This window comes from Oryzias latipes, chromosome 21, assembly GCF_002234675.1.
Source record: "Oryzias latipes chromosome 21, ASM223467v1".
Classification (NCBI taxonomy): domain Eukaryota; kingdom Metazoa; phylum Chordata; class Actinopteri; order Beloniformes; family Adrianichthyidae; genus Oryzias; species Oryzias latipes.
The window spans coordinates 18,252,756-18,269,497 of NC_019879.2; positions in this window are offsets into that span (position 1 = coordinate 18,252,756).

Below are 16,742 nucleotides of genomic sequence, written 5' to 3' on the forward strand. Positions count from 1 at the left end.
GTATCTGCATTTAGAAAAATGCATTTGAATACATCATTTTTGTTACAGCCTGGCAGGTATAAGAGTCTTTTTTTTTTAAAGAAAAGGCAATTTTTTTTCTTATAAATGTTGGATGAAAGGTGATTTTCAAGCCACATCTGAAAGTAACACGTGGATCAAAGATGTTTTAGCCATCTTTAAGGAATTACTAATCTAGTTTTTCAACACTTGTGGTTATTAAAAATCTATCTCTAACAGAAAAGTAGAAGCAGGAGACTTTATTGCGATACAGGTTGTGATACTGTAGACAGTCAGCGATCAGAGGTCATGCGAAACCTGCTGCTTCATACTTTTAGAGGAAGTCCGATGTTGACTCAGTTTCACTATTACAGAACTTCACAGTGACAGCAAATGAAAATGTTACTCCAATTCCAAAAATTGCTTTTAAGCCCTCTAGTTGAACTTAAATCCTTTCTGATGTGTGGTGGCACCTCTGACAGTCACCTCAGGCTGGTGTCATCAACACTGATGAAGGCAAACACATAACAACTTCACATTTATAACTCTTGTTTCACTTCCAGAAGGAACTTTAGTATTTAAATAAAATATTCAAATTGAAACAAAAACCCAAGATTTTTCTTTATATTTAACGCTGCAAACCACTTATGAATGACCCTAACTACGTCAGCAACCAATTGAGTAATTTTCTAGCCCTTGAGGTCCCTGGGGAATGTGCACCACAGCACTTTAAAACATGTGGAACATGTCAGGAAAGATGTTTCTTGATATATCGTTGTATAGACACATATGTGATTCTGTCATTTTTTAAATACCATTATTTCTTATGCTGCCTAAAGCACAGCTTTGTGGATTTTGCCCCTTTTAAAGTCCCACTCCAATCATCTGTAATCTATTGATAAAGTTTTTTCAGTGGTCTCTTAATTATGACTATGCCTTTTTAGGCAAAATTAACAAAAAAAAAAAAGCAATGTTGTTCTCTAGTTCCTGCAGATAAGATAAGATAAGATAAGATAAGATAAGATAAGATAAGATAAGATAAGATAAGATAAGATAAGATAAGATAAGATAAGATAAGATAAGATAAGATAAGATAAGATAAGATAAGAGCAGCAGGAGTTAATCAGAAAGAGTTGTGGGAGGGACTGTTGGCATGGGTAAGCCTTCACTCATTTCCCATCATCCCTTTGTTTACATTCTCTCCCACTCACTTACAGCCCCTCACAACACCAACCTAACGTTAACAAAAATGCAACTAATATTGGAGCTATCGAGCCGTACATTTTTGAGCCAGATACTCAAACAAGCAAAACAAAGACGTGCATGGATCTAGTCGTCTACGAGCGGAAGCTTGCTGCTTGTCATTGTATGCTCTATGTCACACCTACAAGCTTTGTCTGTTCCTGATTCATAACGATTTGGGAAATTGGGAAATGTGCAGAAATGCAGTTTTAATGCTAATTTTGTTTGTTGTTACATGTCCTCCATTTATATGTCAAAAACACCACAAACACGGTTTTTGTTGGAGTGGGTCTTTAAACAAGAGTTCAAGACCACCAAAAGTCATGTCTCTGTCAAGATGTGGTATTTTGTCTTGAAATAGTGTGGACCATAGGGGATATGGTCCAGTTTTGAAAATTCTAGTCCTTCTTAACTGCATTGTGTTTTGACAAAGCTCTATTCTTTTATTGAGAATCAACTGCATTAACACTAAGAGAATAAAGAAACTAGACATTTTAACTCAAATCGTCTTAGCAAGTGCTAAAAACTTTGATTCTCCAAGTATTAATGTCCCAATGGTAAATCAAACATCATTTCAGGAGATTCTTAACTTGTCACATTCAGATATATTTTTATGATGACAAAAAGTTCAGACAGTAAGACAGGACATGAATTGTGTTTCATTTAACAGGAACCTTCAGGGGCTGATTTCAAATGGTGAACATTTACAGCTTCCTTCTTTGGCTGGTATCCACATTTCCATAGTTAAGCAGTCCTTATCCTTGTGTGCATTCGAGTCTTTACCAGACAGTAATCATGTTAGTGCAACTTCCTAATAGTAAACCAAAAAAGATGTCTGTATTATTAGAAGTAAAAATCAGCTCACCTGAGCCTGAAGCGGCAGATTTAAAAACTATGATCCGGTGTCAGGAAATCCAGCCGTAAAAAGTTCTATCCATCTATTTTCTCCATCTGCTTTATCCCTTTTGGGGTTGCCGGAGCCTAACATGGCTAGCGTCAGGTGAAGGCTGGGTACACCCTGGACAGGTCGCCAGCCCGTCACTGGTAATTACTGTTTATTAATTAAGAATAAGAAAATTTGGGTATTTGCTTTCAGTTAAATTTCCTAAATCTGACTTTTTCAACCTCTTTCCTTATACTTTAATATAATTATTATTTTGCAAGATCATTGTAGAAATGTTAATTTGTGCTATCCTATGGGTCCAGATGACCCCACCCTTACATTGGCGTGTTCTCCCTACCATGACAAAGGTGGAGAAAGGTGAAGAGGATTTCATGTAATTCATGGACACCAGTGAGGTTCACAAATCATTGAAGAAACAAGGTTCAGCGCACTGTCTAGTGGGTCTAGATGACCCAACTCCTAATGTTAAAGTACCTAGGATAGCACAAGGGTTGCAGGATTTGTTGTGCAGTTCTTTGTTTTGTGTCACTCAACCACCCCAAAAAAAATTTGTTTATCTTCTGCAGGCTGAAAAAGAAATTTTACTCTATCTGAGTCCACCAATTACAAAAATCTGAAAATCATTTTTAAAAACACATTGGATGGAAAAAATGAATGTCTGAGCTCATTAACTCACCACTAAAAAATTAACGACTGCACTTGTGGACTGTGTAGGGATTGCTTATAAAGTCTGTCGTCTCTGCAGGCTTCCAAAAAATGAGCTCAATCCCATCCAGATGTTTTTTCAGATGCACATCAAGGGCTGCAGCTTTCTGCTTTGGACATGCAGAGCTCCATCTACGATCTCTGCAGGAGAGGTCTGCATGTTCCACAAATGAAGGCAAAAGAATGTTTCATGGAAACCATTAGAGTTTTAAGGTTTCTGCATAAACTGATGTTTCACATTAACAAACTATGAATTCTTTGGGGAAACGTTGAAAATATCCTATCGTCAAAAAGGGGGCTTGGATTAGCATGAAAGCCATTGGTTTTCCTCTAGTAAAAATTACACATTTAAGATTTTTCCAAAACCAAAAGGTCAAACCTCTTATGTATAGGAGGGGGTTAGGGCCATGGAAGAGGGAAACAAAGGGCAAATTTGATTATTTATCTCAGAATTCTGACTATTTACAGTTTATAATTACCTTTTCTCCCCTTTTTAAAGGTATATTAAGATCTATAAAGCTGATTAAGATAGGTTTTAGATTTGAGACATGATGTTTGTGTTTTGTAGCTTCGGCCCCAAAGACCTGAGTGGCTTTTAGCAAAGGATGGAGCCGCAGATGAATTTTTAAAGATAATAAATCCTTCCAAGGATGTATCTTTCATAGAAAAGAAATGCTGCACAAATGTGTTTTCTGGTGCCAAACAATAGATTTGACCCAGTGATGATTAGTTTCAGATTCAGACATTTGTTATAGGAAAACAAATGGTTTTGTGAGCATCAAAGACAGAAACATTTTATTTCTGCAGCATTTTTCATTCCAGGAAACAAACAGAGCAAAAAAGGGAATAAAGCACGCAGATGAGAGGGGATGGAAGATTGTCATTCTGGAGGTGTCTGATGGCTGTCAGGTGGTCTTCCTCCACTGCAGATGTGACGCAAACATACACTCACCTCGCTTCTCTGCGCTGTGTCATCCTCCTCTCCTCCCGCTTCACATTTCTTTGTTGAATCACCCTGGTTTCTTCTCCTGTCTTTAACTTGCTTGCTGTTTTCGCATGTGTGCCTGCATGCACACTTATTGTTGATTGTCACAGATTTCACTTCTTTTTCATCTCTCTATCAAATGAGTGAAGATCTGTGTCCTGGAGATTGTTGGGCTGCCTGTTTTCCCGTCTCCTGGACTCTGATAAAATTAGAAATATCGACTTTCTGTTTTATAGAAACCTAAACGAATTATTTAAGTTATTGCTTCATCGCAGTTGTCTTACAAGCAGCAAAATCCTATTTGGAAAATAAAAGCTTGTTTCCTTTTTGCCCAGCCATCCTTTCTTTTACCTATTTGTCCTGTTATATTTTTCTTTCTCTAATCATATTTGTTTTTTCCTCCTAACTGCTACCTAGCTTTTGACTTCTTCTCATGCTCCCCAGCGTGACAGTTAGAAGGAAACTATTCCATCCCAATGCTTTTATATACAGGTTTATATATTAGACTTTCTTGTTTCTTGTCCTACCAATCTGTTCACCTTTTCCTTTTTAGCCACTTTAAAAATTCTATTTCACATTTCTGAACTTGCTTGAGTTCCGTGTGTTTCACACACACACTTCACATACACTCCTCACAATAAGGTAGGGATGATGTTATTACGAGTGCTTTTGCTATTTAGTCAACATTTTAATTAAATATGTGAAAATTCCCTTAATAAATGACAAAAAAAACACAATTTTCAGGAGATTTATTCTTATTACTCCAAAAATAAAGAGAGTAAGAAAGATGTCACCAAAACTGATCATGTCAAAAGCGGGAATTTCCACCATTATCTATAATGACAGCTTAACAGTGATGTCTCATGCTCCTTAAATAGCCTCATGATGTTGTTCTGAGGCAATGCGTTCCACTCTTCCATAAGTGCTGTGCAGTTCTGCCAGGTCATTTGGGGGTGGCGTATCATCATCCAGTCTCTGGTTCAGCTGGTCCCAGACGTGCTCTATGGGGGTCCGGGTTAAGGGATATTGCGGGTCGTACCATATGAGGCACTCCCACTTCCTGAAGTCGAGCTTTGACAATTCAGGCTCCATGAGATGGAACATTTTCATCTATGAACAGAAGGTTGGGAGTGTGCTGGTGGTCGTAGGAGATGATAATGGCAACTTGACCATCTACAAAAACCAAATTGGTTTGGTGCCGACTGGTGATGGCTGTCCAGACTGTTGCCTCTCCTCGACCAAAGTGACCTCTGGGGACCATGTTGACGTATCGCTCACCTTGCCTTCTCCAGCAACACTGATGACCATTATTCCTTACTGGAAAAATAAATCCTTTATACCCACAGAAATTAGAAATTGATTCCATATTGAAAAGGGTTTTCCTTTAAAACTTTTGTTTCGGCCCCAATCAGGAAGACATACTGCACACAACAAGACCATTATGTGGAAAACACAAAATGAGGTGCATCTACGTATAACCCCAATAAAATTGCTTCCCTGTCCCTAAAATCTGTGAAGTAAAACACAAAATGACATTCGCAGAGTTTTTCACAATATCCCTAAATTATTGAGAGTACTAGAGTGATATTCTGCAACACATACTTTATTTCTCATCTACAAATTAGAAAAGGAATTAATCTAAATAATGATGGTTACTTTCGTCCAACAAATATGAATAGCACAGACCAAGATGTCTGAATTATTGTTTCAAATGTTTTATTGTTTGGGATCATTGTAACAGAAAAGTGGACTGACTCGATTCCAGTTAGAATGAAATGAATGAAGTCAATGAGGTTGCCAATTTTTTGTGATATGGCCGTTGCCATGTTGGAACCAGAAACCCTCAGTTAGCAGTGATAAGTCCAAGTCGGTCTGAGTCAACGTTTCTGTGGCAACCACCAATCAGGAGTGAGTTTGTTGGAAGACCACACCCCTTCCATTGAAAGCAAGCTCAGGAGAATCTGCCAATCAAACATTTCAAACGTTCAATGTGAGACCACACACTTTTATTTTACCTTTAAAAGAGAAATGATATATTATGTCTCACAAAACTGATACAAATTTTAGATTGAGTTGCTTTAGTGATTACAATGTAAGTTGATCCTTCAAAAGAAAAGCGTGCATTTTCACTCCTCCACATATCCTCTTCCATCCATTCTCTCACCTTTTCTTTATGTTAGTTGGAAACTCTGTGGAAGCGCAAAAGTAACATCATGACTTTGGACAATATTTTTAACGCCTATTTAACCAACATGCAATGTGCACTATCATCATCCAGAAAGAAAAGAAATCCACTGATAAACTATGAGATCAATCGTTCTCTTTACCTCACAAACATATTTTGTGTTAAGTTTTATTGCATTCAGTGTTGTAATCATTTGTTTTTAGTTTGATCCTAATAGAATGCCATATCTACAGTGACAGCAAGTCAGAAAACTTCTTGAGTTTTTAGCTTAAACTTTTAGCAACTTTCTGCAGGAGCCGCAGTTTAGTATTTTTTTTTTTGTTTATCTGTTGCACTAATATTAAGTTTCTGGCACATTTTCAGTCTCTAATGTAATGATTTGTTGTTACGTTCTACATTCCAGTTGCTCAAAAGCATGTAAATTAAGGCAGAAACTCAAAGACTTGTGTTGGGAGAATAATTTCATACCTAACCAAGGATTCAAAGTGTGCTCTAAATTCAGAAGATTTTTTCTTTAAGACAGAGACACAGAAAGTAAAAAAAAAAAAAGAAAAAACGCTTTTTGGGTCATCAAAACTTTGAGACATTTAGCTTAGAGTTAGGATGATTTGACCACTGTCACATCTCTCTGTGACCTGTGTCAGGACTCGTTTCTTCACACCTTTTATTTCTGATGGGATTCAGTATTAAGCCCAGCGGTGCAGAAATATAGCAATTTCTGTGACAGCACAGCAGAAGGGAACCAGGTTTAAAGCATCGACGGTCAGGACCATAAATATATGGACAGAGACACATTTTTTCTAATTTAGTTTCTGTACATTACCACAATAAATTTTAAATAAAGTGCAGAGAAGTGCAGACTTTCAGCTTTTATTCCTTGGGTTGAACAGAAAGATTGCATAAAAATGTGAAAAACTAAAGCATTTTTTAAACAAAATTCCTTCATTTCATGGACTCCTAAGTAATTGGACAAATGAAATAACTGAAAACAAAATGGTCATTACTAATATTTGGTTGAAAACCCTCTGTTGGCAATGACAGCCGGAAGTCTTGAACTCATGGACATCACCAGATGCTGGGTTTTCTCCTTCTGAATGCTCTGTCAGGCCTTTCCTGCAGCGGCTTTCAGTTGCTGTTTGTTTGTGGGCCTGTCTGAAGTTTAGTCTTCAACAAGTGAAATGCATGCTCAATTTGGTTAAGATCAGGTGACTGACTTGGCCATTCAAGAATATTCCACTTCTTTGCTTTAATAAACTCCTTAGTTGCTTTGGCTGTATGTTTTGGGTTGTTGTCCATCTGTATTATGAAACGCCGCCCAATCAGTTTGGCTGCATTCACCTGGATCTGCGCAGACCACAGTATTTTACTGATGATGTAGTGTGCTTTGGATCACAAGCTTCTCCAAACCTTCTCCATACTTTTCTCTTGCCATTATCTAGGAGAGGTTGATTTTGGTTTCATCTGTCCAAAGAATGTTTTTCCAGAACTGGTCTGGCTTTTTTAGATGCTTTTTAGCAAAGTCCAATCTACCTTCCTATTCTTGAGGCTTATAAGTGGCTTGCATCCTGCAGTGTATCCTCGGTATCTACTTTCATGCAGTCTTCTTTTTATGGTAGACTTGGATATTGATACGCCTACCTCCTGGAGAGTGTTGTTCACTTGGTTGGCTGTTGTGAACAGGTTCTTCTTCACCATGGAAATGATTCTGCGATCATCCACCACTGTTGTCTTCCGTGGACGTCCAGGTCTTTTTGCGTTGCTGAGTTCACCAGTGCTTTCTTTCTTTTTCAGGATGTACCACACTGTTGATTTTGCCACTCCTAATACTGTAGCAATTTCTGGCATGTTTTTTTTCTGTTTTCTCAGCTTACTGAAGGCTCCTTTCACCTGCATGGAGAGCTCTGACCGCATGTTGTCTGTTCACAGCAAAATCTTCAAAATGCAAGCACGAGTCCTCTAATCAACTCCAGGCCTTTTATCTGCTTCACTCATGATGACATAAAAAGGGAATTGCCCACACCTGCCCATGCAATAGCATGGAAGTCAATTGTCCAATTACTTAAGAGCCCATGAAATTGTTTTTTAAAAAAAGGCTTTAGTTTTTCACATTTTGATGCAATCTTTTTGTTCAACCCATGGAATAAAAGCTGAAAGTCTGCACTTCAATGGTATCTGAGTGGTTTTATGTAAAATGTACTGTGGTAATGTACATAAACTAAATTAGAAAGAATGTGTCTCTGTCCAAATATTTATGGTCCTGACTGTAAATCTGATCTCCTCCTGGAATTACTAGAACATTTAACAACACCAAACTAGAACTAATCTGGATTAGAATAGAGGTTGACCGACATGCTGGAGTCCAAACAAAATGTGCTATTTATCAAGCAATGATCTTTACATAACATATCTTTGTGGTGATGCTTTAATTGGAAAACATGGCAGCATGCCTGATTAGATTAGGAAGGCATCTGGCTGCTGGTGTAAAGAGGAATCCTTTGGCTGTGTGCTTGGTCAATTCATACAGGAGTAATGCATAATGTTTATGTGGTTTAGCTGCTTTTCTTAAAGATTTGCTGATTTAGTTTTTAGAGTCCCATGTTTTGTTTTGTTCTGTTTTGTGTGAAATGTTTCCTTTTATCTTTTCTGACATCATAGTGTCCTTTGGTTCGAATTTTATTCAGATTTCTTATTTTCTTTGATGCAGATGTCAGTGTGAAAGCAACTTTGGATCATTTATGGGGTTTTTTGTTAAAGAAATGAAATTTTACTGGTTAAAATTCAGCCAGAAGTGCATCAAAACATTATTACCTAATTGTTAAATAGATCAATTAGGTGTGGTTTTAAATTCTGCTTGGCTTCAACACTTCACATTTTTACTTTACCTTGAAGTTAACCCTGGGGTTTGAACTCAGCACCACTCTGACTGATGAAGCCACTTGTAGTCAAACGTTTCAAGAAATTAGATTTTAAGACATGACTCAACTTCATGAAAATATCACCTGGATAAATGAGAACTTTCACTGACATTTGAAGCTAAAAGAATGAGAAAATGCTAAAATGTATGTCAGTTGTTGTAAATTTATCTCAGCATGATCATTTAAAGTTTCTAAAAAATCACCTGCAGGTGAAGCAAAATAAAAACTATTTCCCAAGACCAAATTGGTTATAATTGGTCAAAAAGGTTTAACTAAAATGATGAGACTTTTGTTTTCTTTGTCAAGCTTACACTATGTGTTTCCATTCAACCACAGCAGTTCAAATAAATAATAATTAATAAAATAATTGTTTGTAATGAACTGTGAAGAATTTCAAGGAGATTTGCTTCAGGGTGATGGTGTTTTTGATAAGTTTCTGTTATGAAGATAAGCGCTCGGAGCTAAAGCCACATGTTCTGCTTTATGCTTGTAAACATCAATTCAGCAAAGTTTCCGGTTTCTAGGTAATGCCATGTAATTCCTGCTTTCATTCATAATTCCAAACGTATCTTAAAGTGCCTGTAAATATAATGATGACAGCTAAATGCAGAGATGCTTTTTCCCTTATCTTCATAAAACACAATGCTTGTTACAGAATTAAAATTCTAAATCTCGAGTTCTGTGAGAATATATGCAATTTTCCAGAGTTGCAATCCCCCCTCTTACATGTGAAATTAGAGTATAAATACTTTGTTTTTGAGTTATTGAGTAAGAATGGGTTATACAAGAAACTAGAGACAAAAATTATTTTATCCTCAGTAAAAGAACTTTAACCCTTGTGCTATCCTAGGCACTTTACCATTGGTAGTTGGGTCATCTAGACCCACTACACAGTGCTCTGAACCTTTTTTCTTCAATGATTTGTGAACATAACTGGTGTCCATGGATTACATGAAATCTTTCCACCTTTATCCACCTTTGTCATGGTAGGGAGAACACGTCAAGGTAAGGGTGGGGTCATCTAAGACTAGGGTTAAAGCCAAAATAAAGGACACTACATTTTTTTAAAAATAAAACATTATTTTCTGTCTGAATTAGTTCAGTTTGGTTTAACTGGGGCCATTAATAGAAGTTTGAGAAAGAAAACTATGGGTTAAAATTTAGATCATTTTAAAGTGAATAAAAAATTTTGAAAATTTGGGGAAAAAAACAGACATTGTAAATTAGAAAAAAAAATTGTAAAATTGAAAGCAAGACACTAAATTAACAAAAAAGAGGAAAAAATGTGAAAACAAGACATTGTAAATTTGGCAAAAAATTTGAAAACAAGACATAAATGTAAAATACATTTTGCTAACAACGTGATGTAAATTAAAAAACAAATCTTGGAGGGATCGCGTGATGCTGTAGTATCGCGAGACCCAGCGAGACGAGTGTGGTGAGTCGACTTGGCGGCGCGTAAGCATTTGAACAAACATTTTCGATCTTGTTTCATTTTTCCGCCATATTAAAACATTTCCTGCTAACTAACATAACCTGTTAAGAGTATTAAGCTTCTGTCAGCCTGGAGGACCTGGAGAATTTCATTGACGAGTGTTTTAATACCTGCAACATGGTGAAGCCCAGAACCGCCACCACCACCCCCTCCGCCAAGCGTGAACGGCCTGAGGACTCTCCCGGGGCTGTGTCCTCTCCAGGCAGCGGAATGAGCGATATCCTGGATTCGATTGACAAAAAGCTCTCCAGCTTTGATGGCCGCCTCAATCTGCTGGAGATCCTCCATAGAGAATTTCAAGGTCTGCGGGAGTCTCTGGAATTCAGCCAGCAGCAGGTGCGGGAGCTCGCAGCGGAGAACCAGGCCCTCAGAGAGACCGTGAAGACCCTGAGCAGTGACACCGCCCGTCTCTCCGAGGAGAACCGATCCATCAAGGAAACCCTCCTGGATCTTCAGTCGAGGAGCATGAGGGACAATCTAGTGGTCGCGGGGGTTCCAGAGGAGGTAGGAGAAGACCCCGAAGCCACCGTGAGATCCTTTTTACAGGTCCACCTGAAGCTCCCCAAGGAGGAGGTGCAGAAGATCTCCTTCCACAGGGTTCACCGCCTCGGAGGAAGAAGGTCCGACCACCAGCGCCCGCGTCCTATTGTGGCTAAATTCGAACATTTCAAACAGAAGGAGTTGGTGAAGGGCCGCGGACGGGAACTGAGAGGCACGCATTACAGCGTTAATGACCAGTTCCCGGCAGAAATCCTCCGTAGAAGGAAGATCCTGTTCCCGCTGAGGAGGAAGCATCTTGCTGCTGGTTCGAGAGCGATTGTGGCCGTTGACAAACTGTACGTGGACGGACGGCTGTTCCGGGACCCGGAGATCACCCCCTGGCTGTGCTGAAGGCTTTCAGATCCGCGCTGAGAACATCTGCGCTGCCCAGAAGAAACCCGCTAAACTTACTTCAATGAATGGAAAACCGGATCATCAATAATCCACACCTCGATCGCAGGAAAACAGTCTTTTTTTTTTTCTTCGTCACTTCAGTCCCACTGATGTTTCTATTGTTGTTTTGTTGTTGTTTTCGTTTTCCCTTCTATCTCTTTTTTTCTTTCCTTTACTCTCCCCCCCCCTCTCCCCCCTCATTATATGTAAATCACCTGGAAGCAACTCATCCTCGGTAAGTATTTATTTATGCACGGAACGGGCGCGCGCTCACACAAGCGCACACAGGGGCGTGCACATGCGATCCCGCACACACACGCTGACATACTGCAATCACCTCACACAGGCTCTCATAGGACGCACGCGACACGCAGCTCACATAACCAGAAAACGTTCACGCGCACAGCGCTTCTCAAATGCGGGCACGCGCACACGGACTGGCACACAAGCACTACTTAGCTTTACACCTTTTCAGTCAGAGCAGTTATGAACAGTCTTAACATCGTTAGCTGGAATGTGCGTGGACTTGGCTCTGGGCCAAAGAGACTGAAAGTGTTAAATCACCTGGATGGTCTAAAAGCAGATATAGCTCTACTGCAGGAGACCCATTTATCAGATTCTTTGAATCACCTTATGTGCTGCTTACAATTTCCAGTTATATACTCTGCCAGTTACAACTCCAAACAACGAGGAGTTGCTGTTTTAATTAATAAAAATCTTAATTTTACTCATAAGGATACAGTTACTGACCCAGAAGGCAGATTTGTAATCATTAATATATCCATTCAGAATAAGGACTATTGTATAGTGAGTATTTATGGTCCTAATGTTGACGACTCTTCCTTCTTTCACAGATTCTTCACCTCACTCTCAGTTCACTCTGACTCCACAATCATTATAGGAGGAGACTTCAACCTTGTTTTGGACCCTGAACTTGACAGACTCAGCACAGCAGCAAACCAGCGTACATGGCGATCTGCAAGTATTCTAAAGCAGTACATGAATGATCTGGGTCTCTGCGACGCGTGGCGCTCATGTCACCCAAGCACTAAAGGGTTCACCTTTTTTTCTCCAGTTCACTATTCACACTCCCGTTTAGACTATTTATTAATCAGTAACTCTCTTTTAAAAAATATTCAAAGCTCCAATATCCATCCAATTATTATCAGTGATCATGCACCAGTCTCTGTAAACATTTCTAGGGAAAAATCCACACCCTCTGGTACAACCTGGAGGTTTAATACGTCTCTGTTAAAGGACCAGGAATTTCTTGAATTCTTTAAAAAAGAGTGGGCAACCTTCTTAGACTTCAACAATACTCCAGACATCCCACCGTGCGTTCTTTGGGAAGCAGCAAAGGCAGTCATGAGAGGGAAAATCATTTCTTATTCAACGCACAAAAAACGCAAAGAGAAAGCAGATTTATTAGAATTAGAAAATAAAATCCAAACCCTGGAGACTGCTTATGCTGCTTCTGCACAGGAACACATTCTGGGAGATCTGAAAAATTTAAAGCTGCAGTTAAATGACATCATTAATAAACAAACACAATTTCAAATACAAAGGCTACGACTTGAAAGATTTGAAAACTCTAATAAATCTGGCAAATTTCTGGCTAATCAGCTTAAAATTAACAGAGAAAAATCATCAATCACCTCTATTATGGACCAAACAGGAAATGTCACCCATGACCCGGTCAAAATTAATAACGAATTTGAAAACTTTTATAAAAACCTGTACACACCGCAGATCAATCCGTCAGAGCAAAGTATTGACTCATTTCTTAATAATGTAAACCTACCCAGGCTAAATGAGGATCAAATCACAAACTTAGATTCTCCGCTCTTGCCGTCTGAACTTCATGAAGCTCTGTTACTTATGCCCAATGGTAAAGCACCAGGGCCTGATGGCTTTCCTGCTGAGTTTTATAAAGAATTCTGGGAACAACTGGCACCAACATTTTATAAAACTGTCACATCTATTAATGAGAGCCAATCAATGCCACCTAACATGAACTCAGCCAACATAATTCTTCTTCTAAAACCAGACAAAGATCCCACTAGTCCTTCAAGCTATCGCCCCATTTCTTTAATCAATGCAGATGTAAAAATTATCTGCAAAGCACTAGCACAGAGAATAGAAAAAATCACTCCTCACATAATTCACTTCGACCAGACTGGATTCATCAAAGGCAGACACTCGGATGATAATGTCCGTAGACTAGTTAATATAATAGACTTTGCCACCATTAAAAAACAGGAAATGACGGTACTATCGCTGGATGCTGAAAAAGCCTTTGACAGAGTTAATTGGAAGTTCCTTATTGCTGCCCTCCATAAGTTTGGTTTTGGAGAAGCATTCATCAATTGGATCAAAATATTATATCACAACCCCAATGCATCAGTTAGAACTAATAAACAGACTTCAAACAGGTTTTTTCTTGGAAGAGGAACCAGACAGGGCTGCCCACTCTCTCCTTCTCTTTTTGCTATATTCATTGAGCCTTTAGCTGCAGCAATAAGACAGAATGAGAGCATTATAGGAATAAAAACCAAACACAGCCATCATAAAATTAGTCTTTATGCGGATGACATATTACTGTTTTTAAGGAATTTACATTCTGTAAATGAAACAGCAATGATCATAAATGAATTCTCCTCCATATCAGACTATTCCATTAATTGGAATAAGTCTGTTTTATTACCACTCAACAGGAATATGGAACAAAGACTCACAATTCCAGTTAAAACAGGAAATATCAAATATCTGGGTATCTACTTTTCCCCCAAACTATCAGAACTGGTGCAGCTAAACCACACCCCATTACTGAAAAGCATACAGGACGATCTAACACGCTGGACCAACCTGCCTCTGTCCCTTATGGGCAAGGTAGCCACGGTTAAAATGAAAATCTTACCCAAGGTTAATTATCTCTTCTCAATGATTCCCACACAACCGCCATTAAAATGGTTCAAAACATTAGACTCATCCATATCAAGCTTTCTATGGAACAACAAACCTGCAAGAATTAGTCTAAAAACTTTAAAATCTGCAAAAAGCTGTGGAGGATTAGAACTACCTAATTTCCACAAATACTTTCTTGCAAATAGATTACAATATATCTTAAAATGGTTAAAAAATAATCCAGAAACCAACTCATGGTTAGACTTGGAACAGGTGTTATGTGGAAAGATCAACCTGTCACAGCTACCATTTATTAGCCAAACAGTTAAAAAACAGGATTGTTTCAAAAGCATTAATATAAATGCCACCTTAACAGCCTGGTGGGAATTTCTCAAAATATCAAAATCATCAATTCAACCGTGCAAAATGACACCCATCTGGAACAACCCGGACATCCTTATTAACAAAAAAATGATTCACTTCCCAGCTTGGCAAGCAGGGGGCATAAAACAACTAGAGCACGTAATTATTGATAGAAGATTCATAACCCCCCAGGAACTTCAAGACAAACATGGAATAAATAACTTCTTGGAATATCAGCAACTTAAATCAAGTATTACTAAAAAGTATAAAATTAAAGACGACGATTTAAAGCTACCAGATGTAGTTACCACTCTGATTAATTTTTCAATGAATAGAACTCTCTCCAAAATATACAAACTTTTATGTAATTTAGATAACAATATTGCCCTTCCAACAAAAAAATGGGATGCAGATTTGAGCATCAGCACAGATGAAAGCTTCTGGTCAGAACTTTGTCTAAACACCTTTAAACTGACAAAAAGTCCAAATCTGCAGCTAATCCATCTCAAAACTCTTCACAGAATTTACTACACTGGACAGAGGATGTTCAAGATGGGTCTCAGTAACTCAGACATTTGCGAGCACTGTGATAATAATCTACCCGACAGCTACATGCACGCACTGTGGTTCTGCACTCCTGTCAGGGCTCTCTGGCAGCAGGTATGTGCCGATTTATCAGTCTGGCTTAAGGTTTCAATCACTGCCTCACCGTCACTTTGTGTGCTTGGTGACATGAGTGCCATCGATATAGAAGAAGGATTAGCATCTATCATTTTCATAACTCTTTGTATTGCCAAAAAAACTATTTTAATAAATTGGAAAAACAAGAAAAATATAAACATAAGTCAACACAGAAATCTGCTGTTTGATCATATCAGCTTGGAAAAAATGTCAGCCCAAAGCTCAAGTAACTTTGAAAGAATTCAGTCTCTCTGGTCTCCTGTGGTTGACTCCATGACTTAGGGGGTGGAGGGCCTGGTCGTCGCTGCTCCTTGCCCTTCTGCCGTGGTTTGGGGTGGGGGTCGGGGCTTCCGGTGCCTGGCGGGGGCGGTGGGGGGCTCCGTTGGTCGGGGGGTCGGGTCCGGTGCCTGGGTGGGGCGGGCTGGGGCGCTGCGTGGTCCTCTGGGCTTGGGTGTGGGGGTGCGTGGTGGGGGGGTGGGGTGGTGGTCTGGCTTGGCTTGGGGGGGTGGTCCCTTTGCCTGTGCTGGGGGGGGTTGGCGGGGGGCCCTGCTCGGGTGGGGGGGGCCCAGCGGCGCCGGATGGGCTGCCCATCTGCACCTGGGGCTGGGATCGGCCCTTCCCTGGCTCTGGGACGGGACGGGACAACCCTCTCGGGGCCCCCGGTCGCTCTGGGTGTCACCCGCTTCGGCTGCGGGGTCTGGGGTGGGGTGGGGTGGGGGGCTTGTCGGCCCTGTCCTGTGGGGGGGCGTTCTGGGGGGGAGGGGGGGCCCATTATTAGTACGGGTCGGGGGGGCTAGCGGGTCGGGGTCTCCGCTGAGGCAATCAGTGGTTGCCTCGGCCGGTTGGCCTCCTCGGTCCCGTCGAGGCCTGACCAGAGCTCTTCTAGGGCCGGCGTCTGGGGGTGGGGGCCTGGGCTTGCTCCGGGGGGGGGCGACGCTTTCTGGCTCCTCTCTCTCTGTGTGGGGTGGGTGGTGCCGGGCCTGGGGTGTCGGCGCCTCCGGGGGTGGGCCCCTGGGCTGGGTGGCCCTGGCCCCTTTGCTGGGGGTGGGCTGGGGGACGGCTGTTTGACCACCGGGGGACAGTCTACCAGCTGTCCCCAACTTACCCCCTTCCTTATATAACCTCATATTAGGGTGAGGGGGTGGGGGGTTTAGCCTGCGATGCGCCTTGGGGGGGGGGCTACTTGGGAGTGGCCCCCCTCCTATGGTTGCCGTATGGAGTGGGCCCCCCCTCTTTCGGTTTTATTTGCACCTTAGACACGTAGGGTCCTTGGTAGGGGGGGTGCTTGGACATCACTGCCAGCAAGCAGCAGATGTCCTCCTGGCACCCTACCCGCCAATTTTAACCGCACCTTAGACATTTAGGGCCCCTTGGTGTGGAGGGTGAGGGGACATCACTGTGAGTAATCAGGAGATGTCCCCTTAGTGCCCTAC